The sequence below is a fragment of the Parus major genome, chromosome 3, assembly GCF_001522545.3.
Source record: "Parus major isolate Abel chromosome 3, Parus_major1.1, whole genome shotgun sequence".
Lineage (NCBI taxonomy): Eukaryota > Metazoa > Chordata > Aves > Passeriformes > Paridae > Parus > Parus major.
In genome coordinates this window covers 81,661,382-81,673,380 of record NC_031770.1, presented here as the reverse complement: position 1 = coordinate 81,673,380, position 11,999 = coordinate 81,661,382, and the positions used below count along the sequence as shown (strand labels likewise).

Here is an 11,999-nt window from a genome sequence, read left to right as displayed (position 1 = left end):
TAAAAATAGGTATAAAGATAAAAGAACTGCGTAGTTCGAGGCCATTTTGTGCGTCAAACATGAAGTGAGCCACAAGGCCTTGTTTGTACCATCAGAAGAAAGAAATGTGCCAAATTACAAAGATTGATCTTGTAACCAGCCTGGAGATACCTGTTAAGTTTTGTAAGGATCCTTCAATAAACACAAGAAACAAGATTCTAATGAGCTCGGGAGTTTTCTTCGAATCATAAAGACTGAGATAAGTGGAACTCCCTATGAGGGAGGATCCCAGGAGAATTCAGCCCAAAGGAGGCTGAGACACCAGAGAAAAGTTATACCCACAAGGAATTGAGCCCAAAGGAGGCAAGAAGAAATAGAACATTACAAATGGTGCCCTGTGTGAGGAAACAAAAACTCACAGAAGCTTCAGTCAACACCTGCAGGATCACAGCAACCAGTTCCTGAAAGAAATCCATCTGGAGAAAAAACATCTGCTATCACATTCCAAAATTCCAAGGGCCCTGGACAGAAATAGAACATTACAGACACTTATCAGGTCAAAACCACCCCAGTGTTTCTTATGTTTCCATGTCTAGTTGACAGTCCTTCTTGGGCAGCTACAAGGCCCTCAGGCCCTGTAGCAGTTTGCTACAGGGCCTGAGGGCCTCCATGGTGTAGGGCAGAGCTGGGTGCTGTGGTGGCTGATGTGGCCTTGGTGCAAGGGAAAAGCACTGCAAAATACAGCTTGGGAAACCACACAGCTAGCTAAAACCTGTGTCCCCTTGGGAAGGTGAAGAGTAGCAACAGGGATCAGGACAAAAATTATTTTCCTGGGATAGGAGGTCTCAGCAATTGCCTCAAACTGAATTTGAGCATTTCAAGGGAAAATAAAATTCATTTAATATCTCCTTACACACATTGAGGATGGGAAAGTGAGCTGTTAGGCTGCTCAACAAGGTCAAGCAACATAAAAGTACTTATCTATCCATTGTTTCTTTTGATCATAACATTTTGAAGTGTCCAGACACTCAAACACAAGGCTTGTTTGTACTGAACATCAGCTGTCCTTCAGACAAGCCCCGTACCCTATCTCTGCCAGATGCTGACTAAATGAAGGAAAAAGCATTTTTCTCTACCCTCCTTATTCCTGGGCTGCTTGCCAAGTCTTTTTCCAAATCCTCATGACTATCTCTCGAGAAATGGGAGCTGGTTGTACCTCTTCCCCAGAAGCAGCAGGAGCCAGCTTGGGCACCCCTGTTGATCCAAGATGGGCTTGTGGCAGCACCCTCAGTCCCAGTCCTGCCCCTGCCAGCATCTCACAGGCCCTCCCCAGCCTACAGTGGGGCTGCCTGGCTCTGTGGACCAGCTCCTGAACTCCATCAGTCCCAGAGAATCTTGTCAGCCCCTCTGTGGTGTGTAACATGCAGCCCAAGAGCAGCTGACTGGAGGCTATGGCTGCCTTCACCCCTGAATGCCCAGAGCTTTCTGGACAGAGCTAACTGATTTACAGATTTCTGGTCACTGTCTACTGGCAGTCAGTGGTCTAAAATACTTCCCAAATAGTGATGCTTGGTCACTAATGGAGCCCAACTCAGTCAAAGAGTGGTATATCCTCCACTGCCTCCAGCAGCCTTTTATGCAGTACATGAAAGTAAAATTGCAGTAATTTCAGATATTAAAGGAAATAAATACATGCCAACATGAACTCCACAGCAGTACTGAACAACTGTACTTCTTTACTAATACAGTGGGTCTGAAAATATGAAGTTTTGAGCTGAATGAGAACTTTAGCCCTGAAAGTTTTGCTTGGGACTTAGGAAGCTTGTTGATACATGCAGGCCCCTCAAATAAAGAACTGCTGCCACATTCAGGGATCCACACAGGGAATATTTTAAAGAAGCTATCATTTTCCTTGCCAGCACCAATACTCCTTTTCATTATTCCTTCTCATCATTTTCAGTTTTGTAAGTAATTTTGAAAGGGAGGGACTAAAATCTTGGATTTGAAAAAAGTAGCTTCAAAAACTTCAACCTTTCAAACTGAAAAGAACGCTTAGGATTACTTTAAAAGCATTAAAAATCTCCACTTTTTTTTCCCCCAAAACTATCTGCAGCTATATAAACCCCAGTGTTGCTCTTCTGCTTAGGAACAGCTGCTTCATTAAGCACCAGGGGAAATACTGCATCATTCTTTCTACTGTCTTTTTAATATCAGGTCTGAATTCTCATAAGCAGGCATATTGTCTCCAGCCAATTCAAGGATTTAACCCACATATATTACTCAGGCAAAAATCACATATGTAAAGGAAGTTGAAAGAATGTGAAGAACCTCCTTCTATTAAATGAACTAGTAACTATGCAGCTTGGAAAAAGCCTGGAGGAATCCCTTTAGGATCTTACCCTAAGCCTGATTAAAGGAACTCAATTATGTCTGCTGACAAACCACTCAGAATATTTTGTGAACTGTAACTGAAGTGTGACTGAAACTTGTCATTCAGGCGGAAATCAATTCACTGTTCCTACAGAAAAATGTAAAACTGCCAGTACTAGTAACTTTTATTTAATTGAAATAAATAACTTCAATTTTAAAGACTAGCTGGGCAAGAGTATCCTACAGGGTGTTGACATCCAACCTCTTCCTGTGGAAGATGAGTTACAGTAGTGCCAATTTATGAACTAGTGAGAAGGTCTATTTTTTAATTAAAAAAGAAGAGATAAAATCCTTCCTTCATAAATGAAAGCTAATTGCCTCTAATTGTATATAGCTCAGTAAGAATACAGAGAGCTCAGTAAGAATACAGAGGACCATGTGTGAGCCTTCTTTCCTTACAATACCCTGGAGTCTCCAGTTCTGGGAAATTGCACATGACTATTTTTTTTTAATATTTCATTCTTGTGTATGTGTAGAGATCCACATAATAATCCATAATAATGGGCCCCGGATTTTCAAAGCAGTCTCCCAGCTCCAGAAACCTCATTGTTGGAGGCCCACCCTGCAAAACCCAAGGCGATGCTTCCTTTGAATGCAATCATTATTGTACCATCCAGCGTCCATTTTTTGGCTGCAACTTTATATATAATAGAAGAGTAATGACTGGCAAATTGTCAGAATAGTCAAGTGTCTTAATTCCTCTCCACCTCATGCAGAAGCAAGGCAGGATGGGCTGTGGAATCAGCATTCATCAGTACAACTCAAGAGAAGAAAAGCATCAGAAATGCTCCTTTCCTTGGGATTTTCAGACCCAGTGGAATCAGACCAAGCAGAATTGTATTTAGAGATGCTGTTTCCTATGATAATGATTGTACTCTGAATGTGCTTTCCCTTGACGTGCTGTTGAGTTGTCCTTGCATGGTACAAAGAGGAAACCTCAAGTACAATCTCAGCTATCTTGGCAGCTGGAATATGAGATTTCTCATGTCCAAATGAGGCTTCAGACACATCCTGAAGATACTCTCTGTTTTCCTGAATGTTTTCTATTCTACTATATCACTTCTGAGGCAGGTTTGACCTTCCTCTAGCATGCAGGATGCAGGACACAGAATTTACAAGTTGAAGCAATGCTGTCTTCTGCCTTGCTTTCTATATGCAATCTTTTGTTTGCTCTTTGATTGTGGTTATTTTCACAGAGAAGTGTTCCTAGTGGGTCTAAAAAAAAAGTCTTCGTGATTTCATTGTGCATTCGTAAATGGAATTTGTTTTCCCACATAACATTATTTTGCCCTTCTCAGCATCACTTGCCTTTGTTCACTGATTTTCCAAGCCTCTCTAGTGAAAATGTTGAATATTCTATGTCTCATATACATCTGTGGGAGTTGGCTGTTGTCCAAGAGGAGGACAGTGCTTGTCCCAAAGGTTCCTGTGAGACCCCAGATCACACACTTGAGATCATCTCTTGCTCTTTTTTGAAAGCAAAGAAGTTATTGGTTTCTTGTTTTAGCCGCATGTAAATATACTGCTCAGAAGTATATTTAAGTATGTGAGTACTTAAATGGCCTGCCTACCCAGGCACCAGTACTTGACCAGTGCCTTACTGGAAATCTCATAAGAAACTAATGGTGACTCCTAAGATTTTAGCCAAAGCACAAGTATATTTAAATGAAAGAGATTGATTAACTTGAATTGAATTTTTTTGTCATGATGACTCCTTCAATCATCTTCTCCATTAGTGTGGATCAAAGTACAGAACCTTGTACAAAGTTACTTCAGATCTAGCTGTCTGATATAAAGGATCTAAATAAACCTGGGAGATGAAAAATCTGGTTCTTACCTGACACAAAGAGACCATTATTCTTCAAGGTCCCAAAACAGAGAATAGCTCTGAAATACTCACTGGTGAGCTGCTGAAGATTGCTTAGTGGCCATCTAAATAATCACACTTTGCCTATGGTGTCTATACATTTATTCAACATGAAGACTTCACAAGAGATTTTTTTAATGCTCTTGCTATATTTTGGTAGGTAGTTTCTGTCATCGTAATTAGTTCTAATTAAATTAGACATTTAGTCTTCTGACATCTGGAACAGTGGCTGCCAGCTATTTTCCTTCTATTTTTTTCCTGAAAGAAAGAAAATGTTAGATTGCATGGTAAAAAGCTTATCTGCAAGCTCACAAACGAGAACAGAGACAATGGCAGGTGAGGCAAACCAAATAATATTCTCCCTCAGCTCCTCCCAGGCCCATCATGGAGGGGGTAAAGGGCCATCAAAGACCCATCTCCAAAAGCCCATATGAGCAGAGAGGCACAGTGGCAGCTGGTTCTAGGGGACACAAACTCCCATGTCCAGGCATAAAACCCATAACAAGGAGTCAACAAGAGCACTTTTAGGACTGGAGGAGATTATTCCCTGTGTGTATGGGATGCATTATGAGATGCAAGGAAGGAGCATTTGGGGATGAGATTTAGAATTCAATGTTTGGTGGAGAAACCAAAGCTGAGGAACGGGAGAGCTCAAGACCATTTGCAGAGGAACAAGTTTAGGAACAAATGAGTGATTAAAGGACAAAAGGGGCTTCCCTGTGTAAAGGAGGCCTGTTTGGTATCTATTGGTACCAATTGTCTGTGTCTCTATCTTGTGTGCATATGTGTGGCTGAAGGTCTAAAAGCCACTAACTGCACTGGGCTCAAGGGTAGGAGGAGTTGTGTGTCTGCAGAAACTGGTGAGGGCAACATGAATAAGCGTGTGACCACTTGCAAAGATTAAGTCAGAGTTGTTAGAGAGTGGGTGAGGTGCCCTGGGAGCCAGGTGCATGTGTGTGTGTGTGTGCTACTGTGACATCCCTACTGAGTGCCTGTGCACACGTGTACGAACATGTGCATGTGTGTGTGTATTTGCCATGACCTGTACCAGCAGCTGCACTGGGGCTACAGCACTGGGGACCTGTATGTCCAGGTGAAAAAAACTGGACACTAGGATTTGGTATTTGAGCCCAGCTGCTGGAGGGATCCACCCTAAACATATATGTAGCTAGCTAGCTAGCTAGCTAGCTAGACAGATAATTGTTACTAGTGGACCTCCAACCTGACTAGCCAGAGGTGAGGACCATGAGGCCATCGAGGCTGCTTGTGCTGGTGTGAGCACTGTCTCTGTCTGTGCTGATGTGTGTGGCTTGCAATGAGGATGTGTTTGTGTGTACAGATGCACAGATATACATGTCTGCATGTGGCTGGGGAAACATGCTCAGCCTCACTACTGACTGGACCTGGGGCATGGAGCTGTGCAGTCTCTGCACATCTCTAGAGGCTACTGGATTTGGCTCCCCTAACACTGTTCTCCCAGTAGCCCGATCCATGGCCAGGTAGCTCCCGTGCCAGACCTGCCCTGAGCCAGAGCCATGCAAACCCAGGGGAGAGAGAGTCCATGAGGCCTTCAGGGAATGCATGTTCCTTCACCATCTCTCACCCATATATCACTCCTTTGAATCTTTCTAGACCCAACTAGATGCAGAGTTTTAGTATGTCCCTTGTGATTCAGAGAGACCTGTCCCAATGTGAACCTAGCACTGATGTTTTCCTTCTCCTGCCCAAACACCTGGCTGTTCTCTACATCTGCTCTGGTTTATGGACCAACTTCCAGCACATCTGCATCTTCCAAATCTACCTTAGGTTCTTCTAGGAACCGAGTTCAGGGAAAAATAGCCTTCCTCTGTAGATAAGAACAAGGAACCCTTGCTTGCTTTTGCACTAATTCTCTCAAATGTACTTATGCCCATATTCCTTTTGAAAACAGTATTTCTCATCTTTTCAGATGATATTGGAGGGCTGAGTCCAAATGAGATTTATGTTCTAAACACAAAATACAGGCCGGAATTGAAATTTTACATCTACAGGAAAAAGAGTGGATGAGCTTAGGAAGTGTGTGCCTCAATATGAAAGTGGACATGAATGTATTAAAAAAATGTTAATTTGAACATATTTGGGAATATGAAGATTTTTAGAAATTATGTTATACAAGTAATATTATGCAAGTGGGACCCCTGAGGTATCTGGATGGAGGGAAAATTGTGATTTAATTTTCATTTTTCTGAATTCTAGACATATATTTATTATTTTTTCCCCATTCGGCTCTAAACATGTTCTTGAAATCTCACATAACATCATTAATGCTTATATTTTCCAGATCTTGTTTCTTCCTATTGTTCTTATTTTTGCTTTGGTTCTGCCTAAGGAAAGAAATACCAAAAAGGGGTTGTTTTACATAATCACCCCCTGCTCATGTCTTTCCTATTTTTCTACGACCATTCAGCCTTAAAGATAGAACATATGATTTCTCAGTGAAAGCCCTGTAGCCATGAACTCCATCTGTTTGTAGCCTTCAAAATATTATTTGTATAAAGACAATAAAAAAGTCTTGTTCCTTTATAAGGATGACTGCAAGTAGTTTGATCTCTGAAAAGAACAAAGATTTTCTTTCTCCAGACCTTGAAAATTACTCAGTATGAGATTTTGATCTCTATCTTGTAAATTTGATATCCCGTGGAGCTCCTCCTCATCTCATCTATGGAGCTGCTTGTTGTATTACATCTTTCAAGCTTAACACGTGATTGATTAAAAAACCTCATATTCTGCTTACTTTTCTATATGATTATTCATATGTTTCAAGCTCATTATCAGCCAGACTCACTGCTGTAGGAGAGTTCACTTAAACTTCTTCTGTGTTTTAGGTACTAACTGCTGGAATGCAAAAAGGTCTTAATATGAACCACTAAGGGTTGTTTAAGGATATATCTCAAATATGTTTGGTTCCTCTAGTGACAAAAAAGTTACCAACTCACAAAATGGAGCTGGCATCTACTTCATTCCATAGATGCACACCTCTAACTTTGTTATGTGTCTCTGGGCATGGTTCTTCTTTCTGAAACTGCCTGCACACCTGTCTGCTGGGGTCATGAGATGTTGGAATTGTAACCTGCTTTAAGGCTTGGAGATTTTGGATGACTTCCTCTAAGTCTTTCTTTGCTCCAGCCTCTCTTTGGTGGAGAAACCTGCTCTTCAATCCCTGCTGCATTTCAATTTTAATAGAATTTTACTATTTGCCTGCAGAATTGCTATCAGCCACATTGCTCAACCCGATTTGCTGCTACAAACCACAAATGTTTGCTCTCCAGTTACTACTTGTCATTTTCACTTTGCTTCCATAAAGAATAGCTTTAGACTGATCTAGATTTTCACGTAAAAGTGCTTACTTCTGACAATATCCAGTCCTTTCTGACCAAGAGAACACAGGGGCAGAGCATTTTTGAGTCAGAAAGCACTTGGAGTGTACTCCTGATGGAATGCAGAGTGGCATTTTTACCCTCTGGGGCAACAGAGGGTAGAAATCAGCTGCTCCAAATGGAGTTGTCCCTACCCTACACAGCCCTGCTGGAGGCTGAGGACTAAGCCAACTTCTTCAAATGCTTTGGCAGGGAACATGGTGTAAACGTCCAGACATTTAGTTGAGGTCCCTTTTATCGCATGGAGACTTGGCACATAGTCAAGGCATTTTTTTTCTTCCTATTCATGCAGAAAAGGCAGAACTTTGTTGGTTGCTGCATGGCCATATGAAGATTAATTGCAAGGGATTTCCTCTCTTGATTTCTATATTCAGCGTCTGTGTTTTATTAATTGGAAAAGTGGGAAATGCCACTTCAATAAAACAGGAATAGCAGGAAAATAGTGCAGCCATGGGGCTGCAAACAGCTGCTCCCACAATCGCGACTACTATTGAACTGTCGTGTCTCACAGCAACACTGTCACACACATATCCCTTACCATGAAACCTATGAAACACAAGGTTTTCAAGTGTGTGTTCAACTTCAAACCTCAGTGCCCAGCAGAGATTTGTATCAAAAGCATCATTGGAATGTCTGAACCCAAGGCAAGAAATAGATAAAAGAGAGGCATGCTGCTTCTGTAATGAAAGACTGGAACAGCATGGGCTTAGGCACCTTTGGAGTTTACCTGCAGAGTCATGAAGAGGCTCCCAAGAGAAAACACCCAGAGGCAGGATTCACTGAGCCATTTCTACAGGAGTACAGACATAGGGTGGACAGAAAGGGCAGCCTTTTCTACTAAAAATTTCAAATGCTCCATCCTCCCAGAGGCAGAGTGCAGTAACCAGGCACAGCAAGAGAGCGGAGGAACAGGACAGCAACATTCTCAGACCTCTTCAGAGAGAGTCAAACTTTACCACCACATCCCTGAGCATCTTTTAAAATCTAGGTTCAACCAGGACACACTCTGCCAGTTACAGAGATGCTAAGCTCACACGGGACACTCTTCCTATCCTAAAACATTCTATGTGAATCTTGGAACACGCTTTACATATTTATATTTTCCAGCACTGAGCAATGGTTGCCCTACATTTCTTCTCTTTCACTGCAACCAGACGTGTGTCCTCACTCCACCTATCCCCCCGTGTGAATGGTTTTCTGAAGAAGATGCTGCTGCTCCAGTAGCACAAGGCCTTTAACTACCAAGTACCTCAGCAGGGCTTGAGTCAGCCTCTTCTCCTCTGTCCCCAAGTCACTCAGGGCAGCTTCCACACTGACTGTCCTCCCAAGAGCGAGCACGGCTACCTAACAGTTTGTGCAGGAAGTTCAGAGTCTCAGCATAAACTTAGAAGGATATTTTCCTGATGAATTAGCTTCTCTGTAAAATCCTCACATCACAACAGGGAGCTGGGTGTATTTGCTGCCCATTGCTGAAGATGAAGGTATACTCCAACAGTGTGAGGAACACAAAGCCCAACTCCTCAACCTCCCTGCTCTCCAAGCCCTCTAACTTTGAAAAACTGACAGAAAACTCAAGTCTTTGGAAATGCTGAGAATATTTGCTTTAAATCTTATTTCCATTTTTAACACATGTAAGAAGCCTAGTGAGAAGAAGTTGGGGTAAAGAAAATTCATTCTACAAGAACAAAAACTGACAAATGAGAATTGGTTAAGCGTTGTTTTATGTTATCTTCCTTGCTTTTTCTCACACCATATATGCAAAAAAATCCCTAAAATTTAAAATTATTATGGCATTTCAAACAAATTAGGTAACATTTTAGAACACTCCTTATCTCATTTGTCTTTAATAATTTAAGAGGGTACTTTCTAGAACCATATATAGTAGTTGTCTTTTTTTGAGGTATGCAGTTTCAAGGCAATTCTTTTGGATTTCTTCAAATTACTGAAAATGTTTATTTTCCACTGCTTCAATTTGAATCTTACAGATTTATTCCTGCCTATGACCAGTAGGACCACAAAGGGTCATGCATTTTCTTTACTATCTAGTTAAGTAAGTCCTTATTACTTGAATAACTCTCTAAAGAATAGCAGGCAGGTAAATCATGTAAGATTTTTCCAGGCCTTTAACAGCCCCCATCTAGAATACATACACACAGCTTTAAAAGAGCATTGTTCACATTATCCACCAAATGTTAAAGTTCTGTTTGCCTTTAAAGGAGTAAGAAAATTATTTGTGAAAAAACCTAAACATTTTTCCTGATATTACATGAAAATAGTAAGAATTATGCCTAACAGAACTAGCTACAATGGAAGTCAAGCTGCCTGTTAGAAAACTGACAATGGATTGAAGCTTGTAATTTCAACCTTCATCAATTGCTTTCTTGAGTGACTCATCAAATCAGTGTTACCTAAAAAATCAATACTGAGAAAGAGGGTAAACCAATAAATACTCCTTTCAGTCACACAATTGCTACCACTCTTGAGAACACAGTCAAGCGTTTTATTGTTTATACTCATTTTCATTTACACATAAGAGGAACAATCAATGCAGTTCTGTCACAGCAGGTGGACCATATCCTGAAACTCTGCTGAATACGCATAGACCTGTCTTAAGGTCTAATCAGGAGGAAAAAAAAAACAAAAAACAAAAGAAAAAAACAAAAGAAGAAAAAAACTAAAAAAACATAGGGGAGAAGTAGGGAGGCAAGAAATTTCACTAACATCAGTTAATTCATGATTCATGGGTATTTATTTTGCAGGTGAAATAGCTCTTTTGAAAGAGCAAACTGCTTCACTTCTTTACAAAATACACTAAATAATGTTAAGTACTTAGAGAATCCTAAATTTCGCAGTGGTTCATGCGGTAAGGGTGTGCAACCGACACAAAATGGAAAACATGGTTACAGCGTCAAACTGCTACTTCTATTCCCAGCTGGTTTATGGAAAAGGTCATTGGACTTCTTGATTTCTGCTCTTATGGAGTAAAAGCAAGAAGTATTTCCTTTCTAAAGGCAACTATGAGGACAGACTACAGATATGCAGTGCAGCTGAACAGGTCTACAACTCTTGTTTCTAGAGCATTTGCATTTACTATTGTTTTGAAATACAAATATAAAACTTTTGCACACTGTCACTTCTCGCACATGTTCAGCTGAAGGAGTCATTTACAGAATTTACTGTGGTGCTCCAATTTTAAACGTGATTTTTTCTTCTCTTGGCCTCATGGGTGAAGGGAGCAACTCTTTCCACTGAAAGAAAGAAATTACAGGTGTGCAGAAGTACAACTATGCTACCAAACACAGACAGAGACAACTGTGCTCTTGTGCACACCCCTACAACCGGCCGGAGAACAAATTAAGAAGTTAAGCCTGCAAAATAAATGGAGTTTACGCTCAACCTTTTTTTTCTTCATTCCAGATGAATTATAGACCTTGATTCGAGGCTGCCCTTTTTTTTATTTTTTTATTTTTTTTTTTTGCAACTGATCTGCGTGCCTATTGGAACAGCATCTCTGCCAGAGTCATTACACTGAAACGCAGAGCTGAGCAGTTTGGTGGCAGAATGTATTGACGTTTCTGCAGCATCATGAGTCTGGCAACTGGGCTTGGGGAAGTTTCAAGCAGTGGGTCTTTACAATAGCAACTTGATTCTGCAGACAAAAAGCAAAAGATTGGCAGAATTATTAAAGTATCACAATAAAGGCATGTATGCATTCTGCAGAACGTGGCGCTGAGTTTAGCGATGAGCTGGCAGCCACTGCTGTCAAGAGGCGCGGAAAGATAAAGCCCTTCCCGCGTGTGAAGAGACACACCGAGGTCTCGAGTCTCCCACGGTGGCTAAGGGGCAGCTTTCCCCTCGGGATGCCTGCTCGCAGCCGCCTCCGCTCCCGCACAGCAGCCGGAGCCGCCAGGAGGGCAGAAAGAAGTAGGGCTGGACTTTGTTAGCAGCCTTCACCTGGGGCCTATCCTACCTCCCTTCCTCGCCAAAACAAACAGAAAAACCCCCAAAGCGCCAACAAAAACCACCGTGCCGCTGTTTCCGGGGCTGCACCGACTCCCTTCCGAGGGGCAGCACGCCCAGCGGTGCCTGCAGCTGCCGGCGGGGGCCGGGAGGCGGCACCGGGACGGCGCCGCTGGCGGGGACCGGCCCGGCCCGGCGCTCTCCCGGGAGCTCGGCTGCGGGCTGGGGAGGAAAGCGCCGTTTAGCACTAATTGGCCGAAGCACGGGCATTAGCATACGAAATGGCGGCAGATTGGTTTAATAGGTGGAATAAAAAGTAGATTGCCGTGAGTCACTCCCCGCGATCG

General features: G+C 42.1%; 1 protein-coding gene across 1 annotated transcript in view; it reads right to left on the bottom strand.

The window, feature by feature from the left end:
- Nucleotides 1-10,159: 10,159 nt before the first annotated feature.
- The window catches only part of HTR1B (5-hydroxytryptamine receptor 1B), a 3,303-nt gene continuing 1,463 nt past the window's right edge, over nt 10,160-11,999 (bottom strand). Inside the window, exon 2 of the mRNA XM_015621533.2 lies at nt 10,160-11,341. The gene's annotated coding sequence lies outside the window, so the exon portion shown is untranslated. The remainder of the gene's footprint in view (nt 11,342-11,999) is intronic.